The sequence below is a fragment of the Acomys russatus genome, chromosome 28 (assembly GCF_903995435.1).
Source record: "Acomys russatus chromosome 28, mAcoRus1.1, whole genome shotgun sequence".
NCBI classification, from domain to species: Eukaryota; Metazoa; Chordata; class Mammalia; order Rodentia; family Muridae; genus Acomys; species Acomys russatus.
In genome coordinates, this window is record NC_067164.1 from 13,472,734 (window position 1) to 13,489,444 (window position 16,711).

Below are 16,711 nucleotides of genomic sequence, written 5' to 3' on the forward strand. Positions count from 1 at the left end.
TCAAATGAATTATTTTATATCAGTACATGGAACATTATTCAATGTTAAAGGGAATGAGATTATAGTGGGTCTTATGAGTTAACTCATCCCTCCTCTATTCTAAGTCCCCTTTTGTGTAACAGAAACTGGGCATCTAAAAGCTAAATGTCCCATAGTCCCTTTCAGTTAAGATGCTGGATACAAATTAGGTTTCTTCCTTATTAGATGAAACTACCAAAAGACCTATCAATGTGGAAGCAAGACTACTATGGTTCTCTAGTAATGGGCCTTTGCCATGCAATGCCTTCTGAAGCAATGCACGCAGTTAACTCACCATTTTCCTGGAGCTGAGAAACAGTTTGTGGATATGAGGAAGTTGTAGTGCCAATGGTATAGTTACCGGGTCTTATCTGCTGAGTTCTGCAAAAGCTTCCCACGGGAGTCACTTCTCCACTGATCTGTGAGTCATCCCTGGGACTCAGTCCAGAGCCTCCATTTCCAGCCTTTCAGCAAACCGTCTCTGTCATCTTCTCATTTCCTGCACTTCCAGTTTATTCAGGTGATTAATTTTATTCCTCCTCAAGTCTCTGATGGGGTTGAAGATAGTTTAGTTTCACAATTAAGCTTAGTTATTTAGGGGTTAAGGTGTTTTTAGGTCTAGATAGATGTCATAAGTTGATAATGATGAGATATGATAGATATTGATTTAAATTCAGAATTTTAGACCCACCGAGATAGGAAAAACATTTTCTTCAAGGCTGCCAAATACAAATATCCAAAATACTATGAATGTAACATTTATATAATTCCTGATTGTGTCATGGTTCTTCTTGATATAGGTAGTTTATTGTATATATGTGTAATAATATAAATGTATATGTAAAAAATAAAAAAAATATTTAATAAAAACAACATTTAAAGGAATCATAAAATAACTCATGATGGTTTTATTTAGAAACAAGCTTTTCTGTTACATCCTTGCTTGGTAGAAGGGATCCTAGCTTTTCAAACAGGCTACCGATATGTTTATGACAGTCCCACATTCAAGATCCCACCCCTCCACATACATAAACTACCATCATCTTGGAAGTAGGTTTTGACATACGGATTTGAGATGGAGCCAGAAATTCAAAAGAAAGCAAATGGTCTGATGGATTGTTAACGAGTGTGACAGAAACCAGGAGTGAGGCTGGGTACTGGGCTCTCCTGGATAGAACGCGGGAGCTGAGACCCATGGGATGTACAAAAAGAAGGACAAAGACTCAGAACTCCAACACCAGGAGCTAGGAGAAAGGCTGAGAATATGAGGACTCAGACAACTGGGAGCATTACTGAGAGGACCGGGCATCTCTCAGCCTTTGTTTAGGAAAGTCCTTTCCTAGTATTCTCCCATGAAGACAGTCCCACTGGACTTCCCAGAGCAACTACTGTGTTGCAACGTCTACATTAACTGGCCTGAATGACAACCCTAATTTCTCAGACAGTATAAGAGATGGGCCTTTTCAGTTCCCAAGGCCAAAGGACAGAGTCCACAGAAACCAGACAGTGCTCTGGATTTAAAAACAAAAACAAAGCCAAAAATGAACAGGCAAAAAACCAAACAAACAAAAAAAACCAAAAACAAACAAACAAAAATAACAACAACAACAAAAAACCCTGCCAGTGGCACAGAAAGGAGCAGCTGAGAGCTGAGAGAAGGTTTCACCCTGACTTGTAGCAAGCAGAGGAAGGCGCCCTCTTGGTGGTGCTGAGTTTCTCTAGAAGGACAGAACAGAACTCTGTAGTAGATGTGTTTTGGTCCTGAGCAGAGGCTGAGCATGGATGCCTCCTACCAGATCTGAGTTTGGCCATCCAGACTGACAACAGTTCTCAACAATGACAGTCAATGTCTCATCACTGGTCCATTTTCAGTAGAGTCTAAGTGGGTGGCCTTTCTGCTCCTGGTGACCTGCAGCCTTGGACTGACTTGTCTGCTCTCAAGGGGCCAGACCTCCCGTTAGCCTCAAATCCTAGACTCTATCTGCACTATAGCGTCTTCTTCCAAGTTCCAGCCTTTATCTTATCCTCAGAAACCTCTTCGGCGGTGTTCTCCAGACTCAGAAAACTTCAGGGTGCATAGGACGTGGAAGTTACTCGCCACTCACATCTCCCTATCTCCACATGCCTCTACCTGGCTGTGCCTATCCCTAAACTCACTGTAGCGTGTTGTTCCGGTGGAATGGGTCTGGACACAGTGTAATAATCATCATTTGAAGAGAGATGCTCTGATGGAGAAGTCAAGAAAATGAAAGCACCAGAGTCCGTGTGAGAGTCAGATCTCACTCTCCACTCACGGTGGAGAATGTCCTGTCCATCGGCTACGTCTGGGTAGGGGTTCGAAGTTTACTGCCTATATTCTCCTTGGCTGGTGCCTTAGTTTGAGGAGGACCCCAGGACCCAGATCCGCCTGTCATAAAGTTCTTCTTGAGGGGAGGGGAGAAGGGGGGAAGGGGAGGGAGGGAGGAATAGGAGGATACAAGAGAAGGGCTAACAATTGAGATGTAATATGAATAAATTAATTTTAAAAATTTAAAAGAAAATGAAAGCAAGCAGGATGACTGCTCCCTCTACAGGGGACTCACCTATACTTTCCGCAGGTGGCTGGCTGGATGCCACTCCCGATTTCCCTTGATTCCTCTCCATGTCAGTGGGAGACAAATTTTTTTCTATTGTAGTCTTCTAGCCCTGCCACATAGCTGAGAAATGTAAGCATCCCATATGGTCTCATATGAATCACCTCTGGCAAAGTGTGTTAAAAAACAAATCAATTTTCACTCCAAAATCTTCCACTTCTCCAATGCTCGCAACAAAGAAAGGGCTCTGTGCCCCTGTTTTAGTCTTTAGTTTTGTGTATCTTTGTTTTACATCACATGAACAGAATTGAAACGCCTTCTTCATTCACTGCACTAGCAAACATGTCAGTGCCTAGAAGGCTGGAGGAAGGCTAATGGACTCACTATCCCCGTGAGAAGGACTCACGCTGCGGGCAGTCCTCCAGCTGTAGTTCCGTCAAAGAGAGCTCTTTGTGTCTCATGCTCACAGTACTAGATCTCACATAAATCACAGGTAAAAGAGCAACATAAAAGAGGCCCCAAAATGCTCTGACATTTTAGGTTTCATTTATAATATGAAAGAAATAGTTATTGCCATCCTACACATAATAAACCACCCTTCTAATTAGCATCCTCCAAAACAAAAATATTTTATTTAAAAGTAAACTGTACCGAGGGCTGGAGAGATGACTCAGCAGATAAGAACCCTTTCTGCTTTTCCCACAGCCCAGGTTTAGTTCCCAGAGACCACATGATGGCTTAAAACCAGCTTCAGTGCCTTAAACTCTTGTTCCAGGGCATCTGCTGCCCTCTGCTGGACTCTGCAGGCACCAGGCATCCACATGTTGCATGTACAAATATGCAGGTGAAAACAGTCAATCCGATACAAGAAAAACAAGAAAAGGTAAATCTTTAAAAAGAAAGTAAACAGTTCAGCGCACTAAATAGGGCACAGACAAGCAACGGGAACTAGAGACGTGTTAAGTGCAACTTTCCATGGTCCATATTCACACATACATGCATTTGGCTCTAGATTCAACCACAAAAACTAGTATGGCCAATGTTAAAGGAAAGCATGAATTTCCAGAAAGATCTTGGATCAGTAACAACATATATTAAGGAGTAGCTAAGGGAGACTGAAACTTGAAACCACACGTAATTCTCGATGGCCTTTTGTTTGTTTGTTTGTTTGATTTTGTATTGTTTTTTAGAAACAGGGTTTCTCTGTGTAGCCTTGGCTGTCCTGGACTCACTTTGTAGACCAGGCTGGCCTCGAACTCACAGAGATCTGGCTGCCTCTGTCTCCCAAGTGCTGGCATTAAAAGCATGCACCATCACGCCCAGCTTCTCACTGGTCTTATTTGACAACGAAATAAAGCTAAACTTTGAGTAATTCCCAGAGACAAGGATAGAACTTTCCCAGGTCAGAGGTCAAAATCCAATAATTAAAACAATGATACCTGCTGGGAGCAGTGGCACACGCCTATAACCCCAGCACTCCGGACGCAGAGACAGGTGGGTCTCTGTGAGTTCAAAGTCAGCCTAGTCTACAAAGCGAGTTCAGAACAGCCAAGGCTACACAGAGAAGCCCTGTACTGAAAACAAAAAACAAAATAATAATAATAAAAAATAATGGCCACCATTGCACACATCAAGGATAACTGTCCATTTTACTTAAAAATTGAAAGACTAAAAACTGATGAAAAACTGACACAATCATAAAAATTATCTATTAATCTATAAAACCCTTAAGTAGAAATTTTAAATATATTCAACTTGTATATAGAAACAAGAGCACTGACAGCTGAAGCTAGAACTTCAGAGGTTCTGAGGTTCAACCTCACTGAGTGGAGGTTGAAGTTATTGGACTAGATGAGATCATCTAGGGAAGGAAAGTGAAAAGAGAAGACAGATGAACTAGCCTGACCCGTAACTCAACATAGCATTCAGTGTTGGTACTACCAAAGAAATTGAGAAGGAATTGATGATGAACTAGAAAGATTTCAAAGAATGAAGAGCTTCGAAAATAAGTACCTCACAGCCCCCTGCCCACTGTCATTGCAGATTGCTTTTGCTGCAGGAAATAAATGAGAAAGGGGGGAATGGTTATTTTAATATTTGCAAATAAAAGTAACTAAAATCTACTTAGTGTTATATACAGAACACTGATCCTGTATGTTGACATGGAGGCAGATAAATTTGTCAATAATAGAATGTACCATGCCAATATTCAGGGAAGCCATTGTGTTCAGATTTCCTACCCTGGTTACATTTCTAGAAAATCATATTGCTTTTATTTATTACTATTATGAATTCCATCCTCCTCCAATATATGGTTTGAAGCTCTAAATGTCAAGGTGGTCCTACTTGAAGACAGAGTCTTATCAAAAGAAATTACGGTTTGTTAAAATAATTAATATGAGAGCATATGAGCCAGAGAAATGGTTCAGCAATTAAAAATGTTTGCAGCCAGGCCTGAGGACTCGAATTATGTCCCCAGAGCCCACATAGTGGAAGAAAAGAACTTCTGCAAGGTGTTTTCTGACTGCTACATGCATGCATATGTACACAATAAATAAATAATCACTAGAGTAAAACAAGAATGTTTTAAAATAAAGAAATTACATTAAATGTGTATTTTCCATACATTTATGATACATAACATAATATTTGTGCTATTATATCATAATGCTTATACTATTATTTATATACTTACATGTAATAAATTAAGTGCGTTAATTATACTATATTAATTATAGTAATTATAAAAGTAAATCATTGTAAGGAGAAAGTCGAGAAGAGAAGAAAAAAAACCAACTCAGTGTCTCTCTTTCCCATCTCCCTAACTCTCATCTGTGCGGAGTGAAGGGACCATCTGAGGATATAGCAAGAGGACAGCTATCTGTGAGCCAGAAGAATTCATCAGAACCAACTCAAACTATACCTGGGTTGTGGACGTCAAACAACAATCCATATTATAGAAGCTTGAGCTGACTGATATAATTACTTAGATAAGATGACTAGGAACTTACTCTGTGTCTTACAGTTGTCTAAGAACGCTCAATTTTTTGTTTTATTTTTACAATTTTATTCTTAAATATTTTTACATATACATTTCACATATATACAACAAACTACATAGAGCAAGAAGAACCACGAAACAACCAGGAATTATATAAATGTTACGCTCATAGTGTTTTGGATATTTATATTTGGCAGCCTCGAAGAAGACGTCTTTCCTATCTTGGTGCATCTTAAATTCTGAATGTAAATGAATATCTATCATATCTCACCTCTATCAACTTAAAACATCTATCTAGACCTAAAAGCAGCTTAACCCCTAAAAAACTAAGCTTAATTGTAAAACTAAACTATCTGGTCTTCAGCCCCATCAGAGGCTTGAGAAGGAATAAAATTAATTTCCTGAGTGGACAGGAAGTGCAGGTTAGCAGCTTCCCAAATAAGAAGATGACAGAGACAGTTTGCTGCCTGGACAGTCACTCAAATTTCTCTATAACATTGGAGCCTCATCTTCAGCCTTCTGGCCCAATATATCTGACAGACATATTGTGAGGCAGGAACTATTGAGGACTTGCTTACCCTGTCTTGGCAGAGTTTGGCTGTCGACTCTACCTGCATCTAAGCTTGCCCATTTTTAGGCTGAATTCCGTCTGTGGTAGAACCAAGGACATTTTTCCCAGTGGCTCGTCTGAACTCAGTTACTCAGCAATATAGCCAGCCCACCAGGAACCTTCTAGACAAGCTCTGCTATTGAGTGCTGGCATCAAATCCTGAAGTCTTGCCCACACTACCATACTTGGTAACACAACCAATCCGAAGGGTTTCAGACTCAAAAATCTTTGTAAACGTGGGTGCCAATTAACAGGAAACCAAGATAATGGAATCAAATGGTAAGTAAATAAGAAAACTCCCTAGAAGAAATTTAATATTTGTGTTTCTAAATTTTGTGAAGTAAAGGACTGAGTAATATGGAGCAACAACCAGTGGCCAGAAAATGAACCAGGAGCCCAATAGCTACTCTCAAGATTTCCATCACTGCAAGGAAAATAAAGACCACCATCCATGGAGGCCAAGGTCACTGGGAGGATGCACTGGGGCTATGAAAGAGAAGATGGTTCAGATTAAATGCCAGTTGTCCCTGACCTCCCCAGCTTTCATTCGGTTCATACATGATTTATAATTTATGTATTAACACGTTTCCTTAGAGCATGGAGGATTCACATGCTTCAGAAAAGAAACCCTCTAATGCGCAGTCTCTTCAAAAATAGAGCTCTTAATATGTGTTAGTTAACGAGGCTGCTACTGAACAAAAATTCAAAATTAAGCATAGTTTCTGTTCTTATGGTACTGAGACCAAAAAAAAATTTAAAAAAAAAAATTAAAAGCAGATTACAGAATATTAGACACAGTTTTATTATATTTTTATAAATAATGAGTTCATCATGAACATACATGTATTAGGACTTATGAATAATTATATCCACCTTGTTACATCATTAACAGGAATAATGAATGCAGAAGGAAGCACTGGGGCGTCAGCTCCAGTAATCCTGGTGCTACGACACTTGTGAGTGATGATTTTCTTTTCTGTTTATCTTTCTGCCACTGGATGCTTTTAAATTTTCACAAGCCAGGTGGTGGTGGCACATGCCTTTTTAATCCCAGCATTCAGGAAGCAGGGGCAGGCTGATCTCTGTGAGTATGAGGCCATCCTGATCTACAGAGAGTTCCAGGACAGCAAAGGCTACACAGAGAAACCCCTATTTCGAAAAACAAAAGCAAGGTGCCAGTGCGACCCATTATGTCGCTGCCACGCTCGGACATTGGCGACTGCATTAGCCTGAGGCGGACTTCGTTCACAAATCGTTTCCTGACTTTGTGGGAGGAAGCTGAGGTGCCTCCAGAGCCCGCCACTGTGGTGACAACACTCGCGCTTCTGCCTCACCCTGGACTGAGCGGTGGCGGTGGCGTTGAGGCCCAGCGGAGCCTCCCTAGAATCGCTTTGGCCTCTTCATTTGTCTGACCACTCTCTCTGGGGCTACCTAGGAAACATGAGAGGCAACAACTTAAGTGGGAACGATGAGTCTGAGGAGCAGTTGAGAATGCAAGAATTGTACGGAGTCCCCAGGACCCAGAATGAGCCCTCTGGATATACCGAGTCTTTGGGACAATCACCGAACGACAGTCCCTATGAGTGGGGCCTTGATAAGTGGGCTTGGTTTCCTAAGATCACCAAAGATTTCATTGCTACATATCAGGCTAATTACAGCTTTTCTAGTGATGGTGTTTCTAGTTCTACTGTGAATGCCCAGGAGACCAACACCAAGACTGTAGAAGAACCTCCACAAAAAGAAACCCCGGAAACCACTGGCCCCAAAAAGAGAGGAGAAAAGAGAAAGGCAGAATCAGACGGTTCCACCTTGAAGAAGACAGAAATACCCGTGTGTGTGTGTGTGTGTGTGTGTGTGTGTGTGTGTGTGTGTCAGGTCTGCCTCCAGATATTACAGTGGATGAGTTTATACAGCTTATGCCCAAACTTGGCATCATTATGAGAGATCCTCAGACTGAGGAATTTAAGGTCAAACTTTACAAAGATGATCGAGGAAATCTCAAAGGAGACGGGTTTATGCTGTTATCTTAAGAAACAATCAATGGAACGTCCCTTAAGCCTTTTGGATGAAGGTGAAATTAGAGGCTACAAATTGCAGGTCGAGGTGGCAAAGTTCCAGCTGAAGGGCAAATATGGTGCCTCAAAAAAGAAGAAGAAGAAGTGCAAAGATTATAAGAAGAAGCTATCTATGCAACAAAAGCAATTGGACTGGAGACCTGAGAGGAGAGCTGGACCATCCCGGATGCACCATGAGTGAGTTGTCATCCTCAAAAATAGGTTTCACCCTTTAGATTTTGAGGATGATCCATTGGTGCTGAATGCAATCAGAGAAGACCTATGAGTAGAATGCTCAAAGTTTAGACAGATTAGGAAGGTCCTTCTGTTTGATAGACACCCGGATGGTGTGGCCTCTGTGTCCTTCAGGGAACCAGAAGAAGCTGATTATTGTATTCCAACTCTTGATAGAAGGTGGTTTGGTGGCCGTCAGATCACTGGCCAAGCCTGGGATGGGACTAAAGATTATTGGGTAGAGGAGACCTCAAGAGAAAGAGAGGAAAGGCTGAGAGGCTGGGAGGTATTTCTCGATACCCCTGAGACCAACAGAGGCCTCCAGCATATGGATTCTGTCCGCAGTCCAGAAAGAGCAGGGCCTTCCAGAGAGAGGCACTTTTCAGAGCACCCAAGCATGCCTAACACGCATGCTCAGGAAGCTACAACTGGAATGGCATTTGAAGAAACTATCGATGAAAATAAATTTGAAAAGGCAGAAGACGGGGGAGAATCAGAAGAAGATGCTTCTGAAAAAGATGCTAAAGAAGGTGAGTCTGATGAGGTCGGCTCCGAGAAAGAACGTGAAGAAGGCTGCTCAACAGGAGACGGTGAAGAGGCCGCCCCGATAGTGAGCTTGAAGCCGGGAATCCTAAAACGAAGTCTCGAGAGAAGTGCGCTGAAAGAGACTCCAAGAAGAAAGACAAAGATAGTTATGAAAAGCAAGAATGGCCTTGCAAAAGAGGCAGAAGGCAGAGTGGTCCCAGCAGAGCCTCGGAAGGGGAAGACGGCCTCAAGAAAAAGTCAGAGGACAATGATTCAGACAGAGAATTTGAAGAAGACAGCTCAGAAAAGCAGTCTGAAGATGGCTCTGACAAAGAATTAGAAGATTATGGTGTTAAAAAAAAAAAAAAAAAAGATTTGGACCAGGATGCCTTTGACAAGGCGTTCCCTGAAATTTTTGAGAAAGAGTCAGAAGAAAATGACACTGACAAATCAGAATTTGATGAAGGCTCTGATAGACTGTTAGGTGAGGAAGGGTCTGAGAGAGAATTTGAGGATGACTCAGATGAAGAGGAGGAGGAAGAAGATACAGATGTAAAGAAAGATGAAGATGCCAATGACAAGCTATTTGAAGAGAATTCCGAGGGGAAGTTGTTTAATGAGGAAGAAGGTTCCAATGAGAAGTTGTTTGATGATTCTGATGAGGAAGGGACTGTGAGGAATGTGAAGGAAGATGAGTCTTGGTCCACAGACAGCAGCTTTGCCTCGGTGATGATGATGATGATGATGATGATGATGATGATGATGAAGTGGAGTCTTTTCCACTTGCTTCTTAGGGAGAGCCCTGTGTCTCCATTTGCCTGTGCTTTGGGGTCAGTAGTAGTATTACATCAACATGTGCATAATGGGAGGATGCCCGCAGACTCACATCTCAAAGTTTTTGTTCTCACCTGGACCAATGAATTTAAATATGTTTATTGGCTCTTCAGTTAAAACTTCATAGTTACAATGCAAGTAAACTGGATACTTGTTGTTTTGTTGGATTTGTTAAATACATGCAAAAGAATATTTTTAAAGTACTCTAATTGGAGTTTGTGATGTTCTGAAATAAAGATAAATTGATAATGTGAAAAATAAAACAAATACAAAACAACAAAAATTTTTGCAACAAATGTCATTTATCTATCTAATAGAAGATGATAATTATTCAGTGGCTTTTTTTTCTCATGAAAATCAAGAATTTGGATGAAATAGAATCACAAACATACTGGCTTAACATTATGAAACTAGAATTGTTTAGGGCTACAACTAGGTTTCTGAAGGCATACTTAACCTAGTCTATATGATTCTTGACCATTATCTTTCAAATCTTGCAAGGTATAATACCATATGGTTGCCTGTTTGAAGGAAGACCACACACACAGACACACACACACACACACACACACACACGCACGCACGCACGCACGCACACACACACACAAAGTCCCATTATAAATTTAAAATTATTTCGAGTATTTCTCCGGTCTGTGCTCTGCATCACTCTGTATAAACCTTTAAAACACATCTGTAGCTGGGTCGTAGCTGACAGATTAGCTAGTCCCTATGACTACGTGAATGTTTTTGTTCTTGTTACAATGAACTGCTAGGCAGGTACTGTTTTATTATGTGGGCTTTTCACTCGCTTTGCTTTTTCAACATTACCTTACCCATGACTGTACAACTTCACCTAGTTTTATTTCCTCTTTACATGCCTAATCCTTCCTCTTCCTTGTACCTGTCTCTTTTGATGACTCCTTAATCACCGTTTCCCAGAAACAACCTTATTTGTTAAATCTCTTCAAAGAGATTCCATACTTCAGAAACATCCCATGTATGCTCTCACCAGGAGCTTGGTGATTTTATCTCATCCTCAAAAGGGAAGTAGCAAATGTTGCCTCAGACGGCTTAAACTCTATTAGTAATTTACAATACATCTTTCCTGGTGACTGCAAAAGGTTTACAGTCAGAGTGAGGCCTCACGTTTGTTTTGGGTTATCCTGCTGACTCAGCTTGTAGCTCGGTCTTGCTGGGGTGTGGTCATTATTCCGAAGGGCTCAAATGTTGTGCAGCTTAAACAATGATGTTGACACAGCGAGTGGCTTCTATAAAAAAAATAGCTACCACTTTACACTTATGAGCGATTGTTCTCTGAAAGCTGCTTTTGGACAATCTGGAAAATTATAAAGACTCCATATTGCTGTCCAGAATCAAGTAAGAGTGTTTTCCTTCCCCGTGGCTCTCTTCCTGTCAAAAACAACAAAGGGATTCCTTTTATGGTGATTTTGGTTAATCTAACCTTTCCTCCACTAATTGTGATACTTGTATTCTAGAAATTGACTGTTTTGAATAATCACTAAATTTTAATGTTGTTTCAATAAAGACCTATGCAGGAAATAATTTACTGTCTTACCAAATTTCTTCTTTCATCACATTTGTTTGAGATGGAGCCTCATGTTTCATAAGGTAGCCTCAAACTACCAGGTGTCCAAAGATGAACTTGACTTTCTAACTCTACTGCCTCTACTACCTGGTTCTGAGATTAGAGATATGCACCCCAACACCAAATGTATAGGGTTTGGGGCATATAGAACCCAAGGCTTCCTGCTTTCCAAGCAAACATTCCACAGATGAGCTACTTCTCCAACCGGTTTGATTATGTTTTCAGAAAGAATTTACGTTGCAGGATGATAATTTAACAAAGATTTATTTTTAATTAGCTTTCAAAAAATTTAAACATTTTTATATATGAAACTAAGATTAAGATTCCAGCACGTTGAAATTGAGTCTATTTTAAGAGTTCTTTGTTATTTTCACCTAACCAGCCATTGGCCTTACTCACGTTGCCAAAATTACACTATTTTTTTTAAATTAATATAATTGCCATGTTCACAATATTAAACATCATCCTCACTGTTATTCTACAATTCTACACTCAGACTCGATGGAAAGTATCATTTTTTTTTTTTAGCTTAGCTTTACTCGTACATATATTCGGCAACTGCTTTTGCGCTTAAACCAAACAGCACACAAAACTATAGTTTAACATTCCTAAGAATTTGATTTACAAACTACCTGAATTAGTTGCACTCAATCCTGTTGTATAGTCTTAAACCAAAATTCCATGAATTTCGTAAATATAAGCATTTTTCTGTAGAGAACTTTTAGTTACTGGGCTGAAAATTATAAATAAGGAGCCCAGACGTACAGTAACTGACTGGATGGGTGGCTTGCACCTGCACTCTACCCTGGAGTTTTGATAAACACTGGCCTCCTACCTCCTGCCTCCTGCCTCCTGCCTCCTGCCTCCTGCCTCCTGCCTCCTGCCTCCTGCCTCCTGCCTCCTGCCTCCTGCCTCCTGCCTCCTGCCTCCTGCCTCCTGCCTGCTGGTGGTTCGCTATCGATAGTATGAAATATGGTTCTTATTAAAGATGATACTCACTCATCCTTTTAACGGTTTAAAATAAAACATTTTTTATTTATTTTTAGTGTGTGTGTGTGTGTGTGTGTGTGTGTGTGTGGTGTTTATTCATGAGTGTACAGGTGCTCATGCACTTGGGTGTGCACTCGAGACCACAGCAAGGTGTCAGGCATCTTCCACTATTGCTCTCCGTTTATTACCTTGAGACAGGGTCTGTCACTGAATCGGAAGCTCACCCTTTCAGCTAGGCAGCCAGCTGCAGTGTGTGCCTGATTCTGTCGCCTAATTCTGGGGTTTTCGGAATATATAGCCTTGCCCACATCTTTACAGAGGTGCTGGGGGTTGAAACTCAGGTCCTTGGGCTTGCAGAGTAAGCATTCTCACTCACCAACTTACCTTCCCACCCCTATGAAAGATTTTTATAGTATAAAATATGAAAAATGTTTGTAACCTCAGCACTTGAAGCTGAGCAGATTATGAATCAAGAGTTTGCGTAAACTACATAGTAAAACATTGTCTCACAGAAAATGAAAACAACACAAAAGGATATTAATTGCACAAAATTATAGTGTTATGGGTGAGTAAGAAAATAAATGTTATATCTAATTCCAGTAATGTTTCAACTCAGTTATAAATTTATATTCCTTCCCAGTAAAGCAAAAGCTTGCAAAGTTATGATTTTTTTTTCTGTTTTTACCTTTGAAATTTTTTTCTCAGAAACACCAATGATCCTTTATACATTACAATATAGTATGTTTCAGCAGGGAATAGTAGCTCACAGCTTTAATCTGAACATTAGGGAGGCAGAGGGAACATGGTTTATAGAGAGTATTGTAGCACAGTCAGTGGGCAACCCAGGAAGGCCCTGTCTCGAAAAAAGAAAGAAAGAAAGAAAGAAAATCAGAAAGGAAAAGAATATGATTCTTGAAAGAACCTAGACATAAAAATTAACTTGTAGAAGACAACCACTTAACAACATATTAAAAGATACTTTGCATAAACGTGTTAGTTTTCTTTCTCAGATTTACTCTCCCAAAACACAATCCCATTTACCTGTACATAATATTCTGACTCTTGTGGCCCTTGTCAGTGATGAGGGTGACGCTGCTGGCTCTGGTGGTGGTGGCAAGGATGATGACAGTGGTAATGCTGTTGATGGTACAAGTGATGATAGAAATAAGAACCTTCTGGTGTGGGTGTTTATTTGTGCCTTATTTTTTGCATTATGATTTTTTTATTAATTCATTCATATTACATCTCAATTGTTATCCCATCCCTTGTGTCCTCCCATTCCTCCCTCCCTCCTGCTTTCACCCTATTCCCCTCCCCTATGACTGTGACTGAGGGGGACCTCCTCCCCCTGAATATGATCCTAGGATATCAAGTCTCTTCTGGGTAGTCTGCTATCCTTCCTCTGAGTGTCACAGGGCCTCCCGATCAAGGTGACGTGGTCAAATATGGGGCACCAGACTTCGTGTGAAAGTCAGTCCTCACTCTCCACTTAACTGTGGAGAATGTCCTGTCCCTTTGCTAAATCTGGGTAGGAGTTTGATGCTCACTACACATATTGTCCTTGGTTGGTGCCATAGTTTGAGCAGTACCCCTGGGCCCAGATGTGGAGAAAGAGGAACACTCCTTCATTGCTGGTGGAAATGCAAACTAGTACAACCACTTTGGAAATCTATCTGGTGCTATCTCAGAAAATTGGGAATAGGGCTTCCTCAAGACCCAGCTATTCCACTCCTTGGAATATACCCAGAAGATGCTCCAGCACACAACAAGAAAATTTGCTCAACCATGTTCATAGCAGCCTTATTCATAATAGCCAGACCATGGAAACAGCCTAAGTGTCCCTCAGTAGAAGAATGGATAAAGAAACTGTGGCACATTCACACTACAGAATACTACTTAGCTATTAAAAACAAGGAATTCCTGAAATTTGTGAACAAATGGATTGCACTAGAAATGATCATAATGAGTGAGTTCACCCAGAAGCAGAAAGACTCAAATAGTATATACTCACTTATAACTGGACACTAGCCCAAGGGGCATGTGCCATGAAAGTCTTCACTTACCAGGAAAGTGGAACAGCGGGGAGGACATCCTATTGGGACTCTAGGTGCGAGAAGTATAGGAGAATGGGGAAATAGAAGGATCCAGAAGGTCCTAGAAACCTACAAGAAGAACATTATTTGTGCCTTATATCCAGTGTTAGTTGGCTTAGTTTTATGGGTAAAATGTAATGAACAAATAAGATGAAACTTGTCTGACAAGTGTTAATAAAGATTTATTTTAATGGTTTCAATAGAGGTGTCACCAAAAACATAACAATTTTCTTCATTGACTAAATAATAAGAACCCAATTTGAACTGGTCATCTAAAAAGGACAGTGAAGGAAAAGCTTTCTCACAACTGTGGATAATCCTAACTCTGTGTTTCTTCAATTCCATTACGGTGGCTTGTGCCTCCTAGGTCAAAACTAGGTATAAACAGGTGGTCCATTTTGGAAATGGTTTTTGATATAATATTGATTTCACTGTAGCTAGTATTATTATATTTTTATCACCAACTATGGTGTGTATTTTACACTTCCCTAATCAATCATAATGACAATCATCCTCCTGTACACTTGGGGGAAAACTTAGTCTTTCACATCTCAGAATCCAGTTTTTAAAATTAAATCTTTTTCTTCATGGTGTCATTTTTTCCTAATGGGGTGTGTGTGTGTGTGTGTGTGTGTGTGTGTGTGTGTGTGTGTGTGTGTGTGTGTGTGTGTGTTTAAATATACAGGGTCTTACTATGAAGTTGGCTTGGAACCAATGATTCTCCTGTCTAAGCCTCCAGAGCACTAGGATTACAGGTATATACCACCATATCCAGTTGACTTTTTCATTCTTGATATTATTACTGATTATGTTTCCTTTATAATTTGTAGTATAAGCTATAGAATAAGAATTCTCTAGGGCTGAGAGATGACTCAGTAGGTAAGAGAATTTGTTACACACGTATGAGGCCTTGAAATCAAATCCCTGGCACCTGCTTAAAAGACCAGATGAGTCCTCCCTGTGGGGTGTGGCAATAAAAGAAGGATTCGGGGCTTGCTGGATGCCCGCCTAGCTCCAGGTCCAGCAGGAGATTTTATCTTAAGGAAGCGCAGTGTGAAATGATGCAACAAGAGACCTGATGTCCTCATATGGCTTCCGTGAACTCTAGGGTGCATATACCTGCACATACACCAAAGTAAATGAATTCTTGGCAAAAAGGATCCCATGGAAGTCCCAAAATTACCCAGGCTATTGCAAAGGCTAATGGTTGTTCTTCACAAATTGATGAGAAGGCCCTACTACTGAAGATAACACCTACATAACTCACTGAACACAGAGAAGTTGAGCTGGTACCCTACCTGTAGCCTTGAGCTCTACCAACTAGTGTTCATAGTATTGGCAGGCACTCTGCGTACTGCGGGAAGCAAAAGGGAAGCGCCAATCCAACTATAATCTGTGACAGTGATGCACTGCAGGATACACTGATACAATAGTGGCACAGAAGTTGTGAGAGTACCCAACCACAATCTGAAATAGAACCTATGCCTGACGCTTCCAGGTGGCAAGAACCTGAGACTAAGATATGCCAGGGGCCTGGTAGAAAAACAAAATACTACTCCTCTGATAAAGGAACATAACAACGAAATTGCTCTAGCAACACTCTGGTACACTCATTGCTCATTATCTTGCTCGGCTGCCATCAGAGAAGCTTCCTTCTTCAGCCGATGGAAACAGGTGCAAAGACCCACGACTGGACAGTGTGCAGACAGTGAGAGACCTTGGAACACTCAGTCCTAACTGGGATGTCTCCATGAAATAAACCCCTCCTCTCAGAGCTCAGGGAACCTTGCAGAAGAAGAAGAGGTGGAAAGAATGTAAGAGCCAGAGGGCATGGAGTACACCTGGGAAACAAGGCCTTCTAAATGCAGCAGGACTGGCAGACAGAGGAACTTGTGTACTATGGCAGCATGCACAGGGCCTGTACCAGTCTAAGCCAATTGGGGTCCCAGTGATGAGAGATGTAGACACAACTCCATCCCCAACCCAGAGGCCATCTTCAATTTATACCTGCCCACAGGGAAAAAATTAAAAGTTTTCCAACAGAGTCTCACTGGGGTAGGTCTCCTGTCTAGTAGACCAACACAAAAGGAATTTAATGGCATCTTTGAAGGGTTTTTCCTCATAAGCCTATGTTTGGACACTCTTTTAACCTTACAGATATTTTACTTAGATG

At 40.9% G+C, this 16,711-nt stretch overlaps 1 pseudogene; it reads left to right on the top strand.

Annotated features, from left to right (window-relative positions):
- The first annotated feature begins 7,642 nt into the window (after window positions 1-7,642).
- LOC127210498 (HIV Tat-specific factor 1 homolog) lies at window positions 7,643-16,297 on the top strand (annotated as a pseudogene).
- Window positions 16,298-16,711: the final 414 nt, after the last annotated feature.